Genomic DNA, 16,696 nt, shown 5'->3' with positions numbered 1-16,696 from the left:
AGACATCTGAAAAAAGCAAGAAAATATGCACAAGAAAGGTGGTGCGCTTAGCGCACCACACCGCATAAAGAGAAAAAGAAAGGTGGGACCACTACTAGAAAATATGCTTTTAACATCGTCATTTTAACATCAGTTTTTATCAAAATCGATGTTAAAAAAAGTGAGTTCGTTAACATCGATTTTTGAAAAACCGATGTTGTGTGTCTATGTTAACATTGATTTTTATAAAAACCAATGTTGTTTGATGCTTGTTAACATCGGTTTTTCAAAAACCGATGTGTGTCTATGTTAACATCAGAGTTTATAAAAACTGATGTTTTTTATGCTTGTTTTCCCAAATTAAAAAACTCAATCTGTTTCACTTTTGTTTTCATACTTACTCTCACCACTCAAAGTCCACCTCCAAAACCCCAAAACAACACTTCCTAAACCTAATATTTAGTAGACTTTTGGCCAACCTTGTAGTGTCGTAAAGCTCTAGAGATCCACGTTCAAGTCTAAAGTCCCAGAGATCTACCTCTACCCCTAACAACACAGTGTCATTTCTTCGACCCAACATTTTGTCTTCTACTCATGATTCACGATTTGCGCTCACATCCATTTCGTAGTGGAAAATTGAGATCAGGGTCGATCTGAGCGACGAGAGCACCTAGGTGGTATGCAGGGCTGTGTAGAACTACTTGCAATTGGATGATGCCATGATCCTCCTACATGTGCATCCCATGAGCGTCTTCTATGGCATGGACTGTGACTCTATGGATCTGAGCGCGATGGTGACTGGGAGTCGTGACGGAAGCTGGAGGACGACTTCGACAACTTCACAATGACGAAGGCAAGCGACCCGAAATAGCCACTGGTGGAGGTAATTGCACAAGTTATTTTTTGGAATACATTAAAATCATCAATGAATCATTTTTTTATTTGTGAAATCAAGGTATTTCGAGAAGCAATTTGAATTGGCATATATCACAAAACTGCGTATGTTTTTGCATATGCGAGCAGCTACTGCAGATTTCTGTGAAATAACAGAGAAAAATAAGGACAAATGTGATTGTTGGATCTCACTATTATAAAATTGATAATATTAAATCATGTTGTTTTGATGTGTCTTATGGTTAACTTATTATTTATATTGGGAAATGAATTTAATTGTAAGGACTATTAAAAAAGTATTATTGCCACCCTAGGTTATACTATTTTTGCTTTCAACTTCAGGAATTAAGGGAAAAACAAATATAAATGGCTTAAGATCCACCAAAACAATGTGCAACATTGAGGCCCATGACAACACACATGATACAAAAATTACTTGCAAATAAGAAATAAATAATCTTGAGGTTTTTCTATCTCATTTACCCTATTTTTGTGCTTAATGTGCAAGACCATAACTTAAGTATATAAGTGCATTTGTTTTATTGCTTGTATTTATAATGATAATCAATTCAAGATGTAAACTGGACTAACCATTTCTACTTGTATGTCAAGTTCACTGCTAGAGTCACCCATTCATGGTTGTTGCTAGGTGCACCTAGCATTACTGTTGGTGCACCCAGCATCCTTTAAAAATCCCATAAGTGCCTCTACATTTTTTCCTTTTGCGGATCAACTTGATCCATAAAAGACTTACTGATCAACTTGATCTACGAGTCTTCTACGGATCAACTTGATCTGCAAAAGACTTACGGATCAACTTGATCGTAAGTTTTTTGCAGATCAAGTTGATCCGTGTTCGGCTTCCGGCAAGTGCACCGGATCGCACAAGTAGTATAAAACGGTAAGAACCGAGTATCGAACTCTCAGGGAACTTGTGTTATTTGGTAAGCTATTTTAGCAAATAAGTGTCTGGTGTGTAAAGATAAGTGTGAATATTAACAGGTGTATAAACTATCTGTGCAAAAAGAAAGAAAATCATGTGAGAGAAATGATGTGTAAAAACAAGTAGACACACATTGGTCTTCCTAATAGATGCCTGATGCTGAAAAGATATTCTCTATCTAAAAATGCTCATGTGTTCTTATGGTGTCTCTTGAGATACTAAACCCCAATTCCTCATGATAGTTTAGCCTAATCCTGATCAAGCATCATCCACAGATTCCTCTTGTAAGACTAAACTCAACCAGGACCGCATTAAGACACACATACACCACTAACTTATCGCACCCTGATTCCTCGTGAAAGTATGACAACTTAGCCCTGCACTATCAAGGAATTTAGAGTCAGACCAGTTTCCACTGTTGAATGACCCTAACAAAGCATGCATCTATGTGATCAAGGTAAAGGCATACTGGAGTGAAAAGCAGATAGCACAGAGAACACACAAAACATCATTAAATAGATAAAAATATATTTACATCAGGTACCTACAGGGAAGATCCAACAGAGGATTTAGCTTTCCATACCAGGAAGCCTTCTTTACAACAAAGAGAAGAAAAAGATGAAAGATTGCAAAAATACAAGTGGTGAGGACGTCTCCTTCACCTCTAGGATCTCACAATCACTCACAAACTCATCTCAAGCTCTCAAACCGGCTCTTGCTTCAAGCTCTGGTCTTTGTAGATCTTCACACAGCAAAATCTCTCAAAACTCTCTGGAACTTGGACCTCTCTCTAGAATCCCAATCCAAACTTCCCCTCTAAAATCTGATTTCAGGCTTAAATAGGTGGCCTTGTTCGTGCTTGTGCGCTTAGTGCACTTATGGACCGCTTAGTGCACATTAGTGAATTTTGGCTTAGCACGTGCCTTTCTCGCTTAGCAGATGAACTGAAGTGGTGCGCTTAGCGAACCTGTACATCTCATCTTCTTCCAGAGTCTTCCTCGCACTTAGCCCATGAGTGTTGCGCTTAGCGGAAGCTCGCTAAGCCAACAGATTGGCTTAGCGAGAAGGTGAAAAATAGCACTTTTCAAAGCTTGCCTAATTAACCTGAAATTGAGAGAAAATGATTATTAAACACACAAAATGGAAGTACTAAGTATTTATTACCTAAACTTAACAGAAAATACTTATAACACTACAAAATAACCATAAATTGGAAGAGATTGATACAATTTATACAAGTTTTATACATAAAAGTTAGTCGTATTCACCAACTAACAATTCGTAGGAGATTGAATTTTTTTAAAATTTAAACTTTATTAAAACGGATTATTATTAAAGTAATTAATTAGTAATAAATAATGTAGATATGTTTTAAATTTTAAATGACATTTCTAATTTACTAAGGCAATAATAATATAACATTTCTAATTTACTTACATCCATTCATAATATTTCGATGAATTTTGAATGAATTTGGAATAAATTTCAGATCAAGTAATTTAAACATAATTGAAAAATAACTTGTAAACGTTAACACTAATATTATTAATCAAAATAACTTAAAATATACAAAATGTTCAGTCAAATACATCGTCCAAAACTAATAATATGAAAGGTGTCAATAAACTATGGCTGATCCGTGTGCCGCCTACGTCGACACCTGACATACACATTGCGGTCTTCTATGACACCCCTGGCAATCTTGAGGCATTTTTAGATGACCTCATGTGTCGATGTGCCTAGCATGACTTCATTTAGGCTGAGATGATGCTCCAACATCTCGGCGATGGCATGACAAGCCTCCTGTTAAATTGAAAACAAATAAATTATACAAATTAGTATTAAAATAATTCAAGTAAATTACATACATGTAACCAAATAGTAACACTTACCACTGCATGTCTGGGCTCGTCCACATCAGAATCCGCATGTGTCGATGCTGGTGCTGGCTGCTGAGGGATACGTGACTTTGGCACCTGAGGGATATGTTTGGGCTGTGCCGCATATGCATCTCGAGGAGGATCTAATGTCTGTGGCACAGTCATGAATGAATGCGATATCACGAAGAATCAGTCGATGTAGTCGGGCACACACTGACCTGGCACAACACATATGTCACCTGCTGGCGCTGGATGGTCTGAGTAGTGCGTCCACCTATCGTCTACATCATCAAATGACACCCATGAATCGACAGGATGTGCAGGAATGCATTGGACATATCCAAACTGGCGTATAACCCTCTGCGGTCTGTATCTAACAACAACAAGCCCCCAGCGGAGCTATCCTGAGAAACAAGAAATCGGATGAAACTCTTGGACTGGTCGATGCTCCGCATATGGCATTCAGCAGACATCTGGAATCCTGAGATGATCCAGGCGCTGCCTTTACGTTGTTGTAGATATCTTCTTGAGAGTCTTCTTTGTGGAAATCCACCGACACGCACGTGGTAACACCTCGTCGTAGTCCAGATCAGCATTGCACTCCGCAACTGACGGAAAGTGCTCATATATCCCACACTACAGAGGTTACATGAAAATCATACAAATTTCAAATGAACGTCTGAAATAAAATACCCTCATTACAACATTTTTGTAATTAAATTATGAAAAACATGTTAATTACCTGTAACAACGTGATGTAACCAACAACCTGTCGGCTAGGGCTGATACTGGCATCATTATGGTGATCATACATATGGACGAGGCCAACAGCTCCCCATGCATACCTCCTAGTCTGAGTGAGGTCACACAGGGCGTCTAAGAACACAACATGAACATGGGTTGCACTCTTATTAGCAAAAAGAGTGCAACCTAGAATATGCAGAAGATAAGCACGAGCTGCAACTATCCAGTGCTGGGTTTGACATCTGTGCTGATAAATGTCTCATAGCCAAGACAGGCGTACGTGATGCAATCCTATCCCCCAAGGGTATTGGATAGAAGACTCCAAGAGGATTGGGCTAGAGCTGCTAAAGAAGGCCCTGGGGTTTTCATGAACCTAAGGGTAGATTTTTTGAGCCCATGGGCCAAGGTTGGGTCCATTCTTCTTTGTAAACATTAGAATAGGTTTTTTTCTTCTTTTGGGCTTGTATTTTGGCCAATCTAGTAATATAAGGTTTTAGCCTTGTATTTCAGGGAATTTTGAGTAGTCTTTGTAGTAGGGACTTTTTTTTTGTATTTTCATGTATTTTGGCATGGGGGTGAGCTTAGCTATTATAGGGGCTGTGTAGCTAAGCTCTAGCTTCTCATCTCAAGGAGGTGAGCTTAGTTATTAAAGAGGTGTGTGTAGCTAAGCTCTAGCTTCTCTAGGAATCTTCTCAAGAAAGTTTCTCAAGCAAGCTTCTCAAGAAGGTAAGCTTAGATATTAGAGGGGTGTGTATAGCTAACCTCTAGCTTCTTTAGGAATCTTCTGAAGGAAGCTTCTTAAGGAGGTGAACTTAGTTATTAGAGGGGTGTGTGTAGCTAAGCTCTAGCTTCCCAAGGAAGTTTTCTCAAAGAAGCTTCTCAAGGAAGTTTTCTCAAGAAAGCTTCTCAAGGAAGCTACCTAGTCTATAAATAGCAGCATGTGTAACACTTGTTGTAATTTTGATGAATGATAGTCTTGTGAGACACAACTCAAAGTTCAACTTCTCTCCCCCTTTTCCTCCTTCAATTTCTTGCTCCCCCCCTCTCTCTTTCTCTCTCTTTTCCTCCATTGAAGCATCCTCTCCAAGGCACATTCTTAGTGGCGAAGCTCCTTCTTCCATGGCATATTCCCAAGTGGATGGCGCCTCCTCTCACCTCTTCTCCTTTATCTTCTGCTGCATCTCCAAGGTGGAAAATCAGCATTGAAGGACCTCATTGAAGCTCAAAGATCCAGCCTCTATAGAAGCTTCACAAGCAAGCTTCCATCAAGTGGTATCAGATGATGCAATCCTACCCCCCAAGGGTATTGGATAGAAGACTCCAAGAGGATTGGGCTAGAGCTGCTAAAGAAGGCCCTGGGGTTCTCATGAACCTAAGGGTAGATTTTTTAGCCCAAGGGTCAAGGTTGGATCCACTCTTCTTTGTAAATATTAGAATAGGTTTTTCCTTCTTTTGGGCGTTGAATTTTGGCCATTCTAGTAGTATAGGGTTTTAGCCTTGTATTTCAGGGCATTTTGAGTAGTCTTTGTAGTAAGAATTTTTTTTTTTTGTATTTTCATGTATTTTGGCATGCGGGAGAGCTTAGCTATTATAGGGGGTGTGTAGCTAAGCTCTAGCTTCTCGTCTCAAGGAGGTGAGCTTAGTTATTAGAGATGTGTGTGTAGCTAAGCTCTAGCTTCTTTAGGAATCTTCTCAAGGAAGCTTCTCAAGAAATTTTCTCAAGGAAGCTTCTCAAGGAAGTTTCTCAAGGAAGCTACCTAGGCTATAAATAGAAGCATGTGTAACACTTGTTGTAACTTTGATGAATGAAAGTCTTATGAGACACACTTCAAAGTTCCACTTCTCTCCCTCTTTTATTCCTTCAATTTCGTGCTCCCCCCTTCTCTTTTTCTTTTCCTCCATTAAAGCATCCTCTTCAAGCTTCTTATCCAAGGCACATTCATGGTGGTGAAGCTCCTTCTTCCATGGCTTATTCCCTAGTGGATGGTGCCTCCCTTATCCTTTTCTCCTTTGCCTTCCGCTGCATCTCCATGGTGGAAAATGTTAGACAAGTGGCCTCAGATATCTTAAGAAGGGGGATTGAATTAAGATATTGCAAACTATTTCCCCAATTAAAATTTTATTTCACTTTCTATTCAAGTTACAAATTCCCTTAAAAATGAACTCTTAAATAATGATTCAAATAGAAAAATCTGAATATGAATATAAAGCAATAATAAATAAAAGAGTTTAAGGGAAGAGAAAGTTCAAACTCGGATTTATACTGGTTCGGCCACACCCTTGTGCCTACGTCCAGTCCCCAAGCAACCAGCTTGAGAGTTCCACTATCTTGTAAAATCCTTTTACAAGTTCTGAACACACAAGGACAATCCTTCCTTTGTGTTCATAATTCTTTTACAACAAGAGACCCTGGGTCTCTTAATCCCTTAGAGAATTAGAAAGAAGAGAAGAATGAATCTCTCTTGAAAGAGATAGATTTTACAATCTGAGCACTCAATTGATTCCTTATTGAATTGCAAGTGTATTGGCCAAGGAATTCTTAAGAGGATAAAATGTTTTTGCTCTTTGAGAGAATAAGACTTTTTGATATGAAAAACTCTAAGCAAATTTGTGTTTCAAGTCACATATATGTAGACCTTTGGTGGTCATGTAAAAACCATTTGAGAAGATGTGACTCTTAGAAATATTTTTCTGAAAATCTCCTCTGGTAATCGATTACAGGATTTGTGTAATCGATTACAGGTTTTAAAATTTGAATTAAAACGTTTATTAACTACTAGTAATCGATTACAAATATGGTGTAATTGATTACACAGTCTAAAATTTGAATTCAAATTTTTAATAGCTGTTGTAAACATTTTTTGCCACTGGTAATCGATTACATCCTCTGGTAATCGATTACCAAAGAGTAAATCTCTTGAAAAACACTTTTTAACATGAATTACTTGGCCAAACCTTTTGCTATATCAATTAGGAATTTCCTTCCTAATGTACTAGTGATCATCTTAACGTTTGTGTCTTGTATTCTTGAATCATTGTCTTGAATTTAAACTTGAAAAGCGCATTTGCATCATTTGCATCAAATCATCATGATCATCATCAAAACATCAAAGTCATTTGCTTCTACAATCTCCCCCTTTTTGATGATGACAATATAAGTCCTGAAATCAAGATACAAGCAAGCAATGTATATGCATAATATATTGCACGCTCACTCCCCCTATGTTTTGGAATTGATGATCACTTGATTTCTAAGCTTTTTCTAAGCTTCTATACCTCTCCATTTTTCTCCCCCTTTGGCAACATCAAAAAGCCAAAGTACGTGGGAATCAATATAGATAAAATAATGAAGTGGACAAAGATCAATTATAAGTTATAACCAACCAAAATCATAAATAAGTCATAACCAAAAATATAATCCAAACAGTTCAAAATTCAAAAACACATAGAATCAAAACATCAAACTCCAAAGTCCAAATACTAAAAGATAAATAAAGTACTGAAAACAATAATCTAAATATCATAGCCAAAAATACACGGCTTATAAGAAACAGAATTATAAACTAAATTCTAAGAAGGTGGAGGTGGTGGTGGAAGATCGAAACTCTGACGAGTGTAACCCACATCTTCTTCAAGCTGTGTGAGACGAATATCCATTTCGGCAAAGCGAGTATCCAACGAGTCGAAATGTTCACCAACATAAGAACGAAGACCCCGTAACTCGGAAAGAACTTCAGTCATGAGGGCTGAATCATCTCGCTGAGGAGGAGGAGAAGGAGTACGCTCATCTTGAGGAGGGAGTGCGTCTTTCTTCAGACATTGACCATTCCGATCCTTACGGTATCCAAAAGAAGTCACTACACCAGCACCAATTGCAAAGGAACGCTTGACTTGAACAAATGGTTCATCATCAAGCGAAATTTGAAAATGACGCAGAAACAAAATTATCAATTGAGGGTAAGGGAGAGGTGCATTGGCCTGTAATGCCTTATGCATTCGGTACAGAACCAAGTGAGCCCAGTCGATCTGACAACCGGTAAGGAAAGCCCACATCAGAATCAAATCCTCCTCAGAGGCTTGAGCCAAATTTGAAGACTGGGGAAGCAAAATTCTAACAATTATATAGTGCATGATGCGATTATCAAATGTCAATGATCCGGCCAACAATCTACCGGTCATTTCAGCCTGGTCATTGCAAACAATACGGCGAGCATCATGACTAGTGTAATCAAATTTCTAGTCATTAACAATGGTGACCTCAAAAGGTGCACCTTGACTGGGTAAATGAGTCAAAGAAAAGAACAATGATTGATCAATGATCATGGGAATACCATGCACCTCAGAAGAAATAATGTCATCCTGAATTTTTAAATTGCAGTAGAAGACCTTGACAAGTTCAGGATAATATGGAAATTTTAAAGACATGAAATCAACCAAGCCAGAATTTTGAAACACTTGATAGCAATCAAACGTTTCATCATTAAAGAATTCTATGTCTAGGTACTTAGGGTCTAGAATGATCCTAGAAGAAAATTGAGAAAGGTACCGTAGACATTGATCATCGGATGAAAACAAAGTGGATGATCTTGGAGATGACAAAGAAGGATGGATAGGTGCTATAGGTGCTTCGGATGGTCCGTGGCAGCGATGGGCAGCAGCAACGGTGGTGGAGGATGATCCCTTTCTCTTCTTTGATGGTTCTGCCATTTGATGAAGTTTTAGTGAATTTCAATCGGTGTGTCATACCCTAATTTCGTCCAAGGATTATTACTTGATGACATGCAACCTTTGGTTAGCCGCTTTGAGATACTTGGCGTCCTTTGTTGCACAAAAAAATGAAGTCCCGAGACGTGTCAGAAATCAAAAGGAAGCAGGCTTACGCGATCCGTGAAATTCCGTAATGTGGCGGAAATCGAAAAGAGGTGTTTTTGCGTAATCCGTGAGTTTCCGTAACTTCTTTGAAAGCTAAAAAAGAGTAAATACATAATCCGTAAGGATTCGTAACCTTGCGGAAGGAAAATAAGTATCGTTACGAAATTCGTGAAGTTTCGTAACGTTACGGAAAAAGAATTACCAAAAAAGTAGAAGGGGGTGCATTTAGTAAAAGGGGGGTACGAATAGCAATCTGGCCCACTTGGGCCTTCCAGATCCTTCCTCCAGAAGGCTGTTGCTTCTGGAGGAAGCAACCTTGCTCGCCGGGCGAGCTGGGTGGCAAGCTCCTCCCCTATTTTGCTATAAATAGAGGGAGGAGTGAAGAAGAAAAGGGTTCAGCCTTCTTGGCACTTCTCCCTCTCTCGAAATTGCTGAGGAAAATTGTTTCCGTGAAGAAAATCCAAACCGAGGCGCTTCCGTAACGTTTCCGTGAGTAATTACGCGAAGATTCTCGACCGTTCTTCAAGATTCATCGTTCGTTCTTCGTTTTCTTCAGTCTTCAACGGGTAAGTACTTCAAACCGAGCTTTTCAATTCATTCTATGTACCCGTGGTGGTCCACATTTTGTTTCATGTATTTTTATTCTCGTTTGCATTCGCTTTTTATACCCTCTTTTGACGTGCTTAAGCCATTTATTTAAATCATTTCTCGCCTAATCTAAAAATAAAATAAATTTCCACCGATCGTTTGAATTGTATCATCCGTTAATTTCGGTTAAAATGAATTCCGACCATTCGGTCGTGCCGTAACTACGTTGGAAATAAAAAAAAGAGGTAAAATAATAGTATAATAATAAAAAAATGTCTTTTAGTAAAATAAAGCGAGAAATCAATCGGACGTTTTCTCTTTGGGATTTCTCATTCTTAATTGAATTGACTAATAACTAAAGTGAAACTAAGGCTAAAATCAACTCGCCTAGTCAAGCTCGTCCACAAAAATAGGGTTTTGAAAACTTATCATTTCAGTTTCTTACCAAGTAAAATGGATTATTTTTAAGGTCCAACGCCTTAAAATGATCACCTCTCAAGTAAAAAGAATCGCTTGATTCACGCTTAAGAAAGAACTACGTAGGTCTGATTTCCTCTCTAAAGGAGGGTACGTAGGAGCAAAAGCCCCGCTTTTGTCGACCTCAAAAAATAAAAAGAAATAAAAGTTAAGGTAACACAATTTCCACAAATCTAAAAAATAGGTTGTTGTCCTTTGAGACAAACGTGAGAGGTGCTAATACCTTCCTCAAGCGTAAATACAACTCCCGAACTTAGAATTTTCATTTTGACCGATTTCCTTTGGTTTTTCCGACGTTTTCCACAAATAAACGTTGGTGACGACTCTGCGCACCTTTCCTCCTTTGGAAAGCGCACCCGTGAGCCTCGCCCTCGCTCACCCGCGAAGGGCACGTTGCGACACGGTGAAAGTGAAAGAGGAGTGAAAAAGAGGAAGATTGGGCTTTACGGGACGTGTTTTGGTGAAGAATTGAGGAAGATATGAAGGTTTGGAGATTTAGGGATGAAGGAGGCACGAGGAGGAGCTTTGGTTACGCAGCAAGACTGGTTTTGTAGGTATTTATAGACGAGGACAAGTTGTAATCGATTACATGAGTAATAAGCCTTCTGGTAATCGATTACAGGATGTTGTAATCGATTACAGGCTGCCTGTTCTTGTGTAATCGATTACACTGAATGGTAATCGATTACTAGAGCATAAACTAGGCTAGTTTCTCAAAAAATTACCTATGTCTATGCTAAATACATCTAATATTATCAATTATCACTACTAATGCATTTAATTCAATCATTCTAACATCAAACACACAGGAATTCATAAATCCTATCATAATAACAAGAATTTAAACAAAATCAATCAAAGTAAACATACTTAACATAAACAATCAATCATAAAAATAAATTAATCAATCAATCCTTATTTATCTAAATCACTAACATCTAAAAGGCCTAATTCCCTTCTAATAGAGAAGAATGTTTCTTTGGGGAGAGGTTTTGTGAAGATATCAGCAAGTTGATTCTTAGTATCAACAAACTCTAACACACAATCTCCCTTTAAAACATGATCTCTTAGAAAATGGTGCCTAATTTCTATATGTTTAGTTCTAGAGTGTTGAACTGGATTTTTGGAAAGATTAATTGCACTTGTATTATCACATCTAATAGGTATATGGTCAAGAAGGATTCCATAATCAGAAAGTTGTTGCTTCATCCATAAGATTTGTGCACAACAACTGCTGGCAGAAATATATTCCGCTTCTGCAGTGGATAAAGCAACACTGTTTTGTTTCTTACTATGCCAAGAAACTAGAGCAGATCCAATGAACTGACAAGTTCCACTTGTTCTCTTTCTATCTGTTTTAGAACCGACAAAGTATGAATCAGAATATCCAATTAAGGTGCATGTGGAATTTCTAGGACACCATAAACCTATATTCATAGTGCCTACTAAATATCTTATGATTCTTTTAACAACACTAAGATGTGATTGTTAAGGATTTGATTGAAATCTAGCACACATACATACACTAAACATTATATCAGGTCTGCTAGCAGATAAATAAAGAAGTGATCCGATCATACCTCGATATTGCTTAACATCTATTGACTGACCGGTTTCATCTTTATCTAGATAGCAAGTAGTGTTCATTGGTGTAGCCATGTGCTTAGCATTTTCCATGTCAAATTTGTGGATTAACTCTTTGCAATACTTGGATTGATTGACAAAGATACCATCCTTGGTTGGTTTAATTTGCAATCCAAGAAAGAAATTAAGTTCTCCCATCATTGACATTTCAAACTCACTTTGCATGTCATGGGAGAATTCCTTGCACAATAATTCATTAGTGGATCCAAAAATAATATCATCAACATAAATTTGAACTAATAAAATATCATGTGTTTTTCTCTTTATAAAAAGAGTAGTATCCACTTTTCCTCTAGAAAAGTCCTTTTCTAAAAGGAACTTACTTAGACGCTCGTACCCTAGGGGCTTGTTTCAAGCTATATAAAGCCTTTTTCAATTTATAGACATGATTTGGCTTATCCAATATTTCAAAACCTGGTGGTTGTTCAACATATACTTCTTCTTGAATTAAGCCATTTAGAAAAGCACTTTTAACATCCATTTGATAAAGCTTAAAATTCATTATGGATGCATATGCTAAGAGCATTCTAATGGCTTCTAATCTAGCAACTGGAGCATATGTTTCTTCATAATCTATACCTGCTTCTTGATTATATCCTTTTGCAACTAATCTAGCCTTATTTTTAATGATTATTCCATGTTCATCTAACTTATTTCTAAATACCCATTTTGTTCCTATGATGGGATAGTTTTTAGGTTTATCTACAAGTTCCCACACATTGTTTCTTTCAAATTGATTCAGTTGTTCTTGCATAGCAATTATCCAATTATCATCTATTATGGCTTTTTTTATATTTTTAGGTTCAATCATAGATACAAAAGCCATATTATTGCATAATTCTTTAAGAGAATGTCTAGTTGTTACCCCTTTTGAGATATCACCAATAATGCTGTCGAGAGGATGATCTTTTGAGGCTTTCCATTCTTTTGGAAGTTCATTATTTAATTTGGCTTCTTCTGGAGGATCTTCATTGCTTCCTTTCCCTTTTCCTTTAGAATTTTGTCCATGAATGTGAATTTGTTCTAAAGATTCTGCAATATCATCTAGCATATTCTTTCTTGACAAGATAGCGTTAGATTCATCAAAAGTAACATGAATGGATTCCTCAATATTCATAGTTCTTTTGTTATATACTCTATATGCTTTACTTTGCAATGAATATCCAAGAAAGATGCCTTCATTAGATTTTGCATCAAATTTTCCTAGATTATCTTTACCATTATTTAGCACAAAACATTTGCAACCAAAAACATGCAGATGTGAAATGTTGGGTTTTCTACCATTATATAACTCATATGGGGTTTTCTTTAAAATGGGTCTTATTAGGGCCCTATTCATGATGTAACATGTAGTATTGACGGCTCCAGCCCAAAAATATTTTGGAAGAAAAGTATCATTTAATAAAGTTCTAGCAATTTCTTCCAATGACCTATTTTTCCTCTCAACAACTCCATTTTGTTGAGGGGTTCTAGGTGCAGAAAAGTTATGCTCAATACCATGTTCTTCGCAAAATAATTCAAAATCTTTGTTTTCAAATTCACCCGCCATGATCACTTCTAATGGATGCAATCTTAAGATTTTTCTTGTTTTGTATAACTTTAGCAAGTTTTCTAAATGCTTGGAATGCATCACTTTTATGAGTAATGAATAATGTCCAAGTATATCTAGAGAAATCATCAACTATGACAAGAGCATAGTAATTTCCTCCAAAACTCATGGTTCTAGATGGACCAAATAAATCCATATGTAATAATTGTAAGGGTTGAGTGGTTGAAACAATATTTTTAGGTTTGAATGAGACTTTAGTTTGTTTACCCTTTTGACATGCATCACATAGTTTATCTTTTTCAAATTTCAATTTAGGCAAACCAACTACTAAATCTTTTGAAATTAATTTGTTTAAGTGATCCATGTTTATGTGAGCAATTCTTTTATGCCATAACCATGGATCATCAACTTTGCTAAGAAAACAATGATTGTTATCTAGTTTTATACTTAAGTCTATCATGTATACATTGTTGACTCTATGTCCTACATGCTTTATATTAATGTCATGCTTATGTTTTATAAGACATTTTTGAGAATCAAATGATACTAGATAGCCTTTGTCACATAATTGATTAACATTAAGCAGGTTGTGCTTAAGACCTTCAACGAGTAGAACATTTTCAATGGAGCTTGAAGAATTTGTACCTATTTTACCAACTCCAAGGATTCTACCTTTGTTGTTGTCACCATATGTTACATGCCCACTTTTCTAGGGAGAGATATGTGTAAATTTTGACGCATCTCCAGTCATATGTTTTGAACATCCGCTATCTATGTACCACTCCTTCCTCAAAGACACCTACATAATCAAGTTTTTGACTTAGGTACCCAAACTTTATTGGGTCCTTGTGTGTTAGTGTAGACTGAAGATCCTTTTGGGACTCATATCATTTTAATGTTGTTGTAGTTTTTCTTAAAGTAGCAAGTAGATATGCCATGTCCTTTTCTTCCACAGTAAAAACAAGTGATAGAACTAGAATTATATTTTTGTGTGGAAGTAAAGAGGTTTTTTATGAAATTTTTGTTGTTTTTCAGATTTATATCCTATTCTAGCCTTATTAGAGACACATCTTTGTTTTCCTAATATGACATCTAAATTATTTTTACTATAAGAAAATTTTGCAAGTGAGTTTTTCAACTCTTTAATTTCTTTTTCATATTTTTCACAACAACTACAAGAATCAGATATTTTCTTGTCAGAAATGGTAGAGATATGAACTTTTTCATTTGATTTAGAAATTGAGACTTCAGTTCTAAGATGATCTAATTCTTTGTTTAATTTTGAAATTTCATTTTCTAAATCTGAAATTGTTTTCTTAGAAGATGAAACTAACTTTGCAAGTTTAATTGACTCTTTATGCAAATCAGCAAATGCATCTTGTAATTCATCAAACGAAATGGATAAGTTATTTGAAGATGTTACCTCTTCATCACTTTCATAACTTTTAGCCATTAGACAGAGGTTTATCTCTTCATTTTCTGAATCATCAGAAGATTCCATATCATTGTCATCCCATGTGATGTATGCTTTCTTCAAATTCTTTTCACTAAAATTTTTCTTTTCAGACTTCTCCATCTTTTTCTTGAAGATAGGACAATCAACCCTCAGATGTCCAGGTTGATTGCATTCAAAGAATTTTGGAGTAGAGGATGAAGTTTATGTCCTTCTTTTAGATTTAAAATTTGGTCGCCTTTGATTTCCTCTTACTTTAAGAAACTTGTTGAACCTTTTTACAAAAAGGCTAAGATCATCATCTTCATCTAGATCAATTTCCTTATCACTTTCTTCTTGGATTGAAGATGAGGCTTTAAGAGAAATTCCCTTCTTTTTCTTGTCATTTTCTTCATGTTGATTTAATCTCAACAATTTCATTTCGTGTTCCTGTAACTTTCCAAATAGAGTAGCAAGAGTCATGTTATATAAATCTCTTGATTCTGTAATGGCTGTTACTTTAGGTTGCCATTCTCTGCTTAAACATTTTAATACTTTGTTTATGAGATCTTCATTTTGAAACTCTTTCCCTAAGGCTGCAAGATGATTTACTATATGTGTGAACCTCTTTTGCATGTCTTGAATGCTTTCATTTGCATTCATCCTAAATAGTTCATATTCATGATTTAATGTGTTTATCCTAGATCTTTTAACATCTGTTGTTCCTTCATGTGTTAATTATAGAGTGTCCCACATTTCCTTAGCACTCTTACAATTTGAAACCCTGAAATATTCATCCATTCCCAGGGCAGATGTAATTATGTTTTTGGCTTTTAAATTGTATTGTACTCGTCTTCTATCCTCTTCTGACCATCTATCTCTAGGTTTTTCTATTGTTATGCTTTCACTTGTTGTGCTCCCATCTATTGAGATTCTTTCTACTGTGGTGGGTATATAAGGCCCTATACCTATGGCTTCCCAAATATTTAAGTCTATTGCCTCAATAAAAATTTGCATTCGGGTTTTCCAGTAGTGGTAACCCTCTCCATTAAAGATTGGAGGTCTATTGATTGAATTTCCTTCTGGAAATAAGAAGTTTGTTGAGGCCATTTTTCTTGAAGCTTCTAAACTTTATACAAGAATGAAGCTCTGATACCACTTGTTAGACAAGTGGCCTCAGATATCTTAAGAAGGGGGGGTTGAATTAAGATATTGCAAACTATTTCCCCAATTAAAATTCTATTTCACTTTCTATTCAAGTTAGAAATTCCCTTAAAAATGAACTCTTAAATAATGATTCAAACAGAACAATCTGAATATGAATATAAAGCAATAATAAATAAAAAGAGTTTAAGGGAAGAAAAAGTGCAAACTCGGATTTATACTGGTTCGGCCACACCCTTGTGCCGACGTCCAGTCCCCAAGCAACCTGCTTGAGAGTTCAACTATCTTGTAAAATCCTTTTACAAGTTCTGATCACACAAGGACAATCCTTCCTTTGTGTTCAGAATTCTTTTACAACAAGAGACCCTCAGTCTCTTAATCCCTTAGAGAATTAGAAAGAAGAGAAGAATGAATCTCTCTTGAAAGAGATAGATTTTACAATCTGAGCACTCAATTAATTCCTTATTGAATTGCAAGTGTATCGGCCAAGGAATTCTTAAGAGGATAAAATGTTTTTGCTCTTTGAGAGA

The sequence above is a fragment of the Glycine soja genome, chromosome 12 (genome assembly GCF_004193775.1).
Source record: "Glycine soja cultivar W05 chromosome 12, ASM419377v2, whole genome shotgun sequence".
Lineage (NCBI taxonomy): Eukaryota > Viridiplantae > Streptophyta > Magnoliopsida > Fabales > Fabaceae > Glycine > Glycine soja.
Note: the sequence above shows the minus strand (reverse complement) of the source record.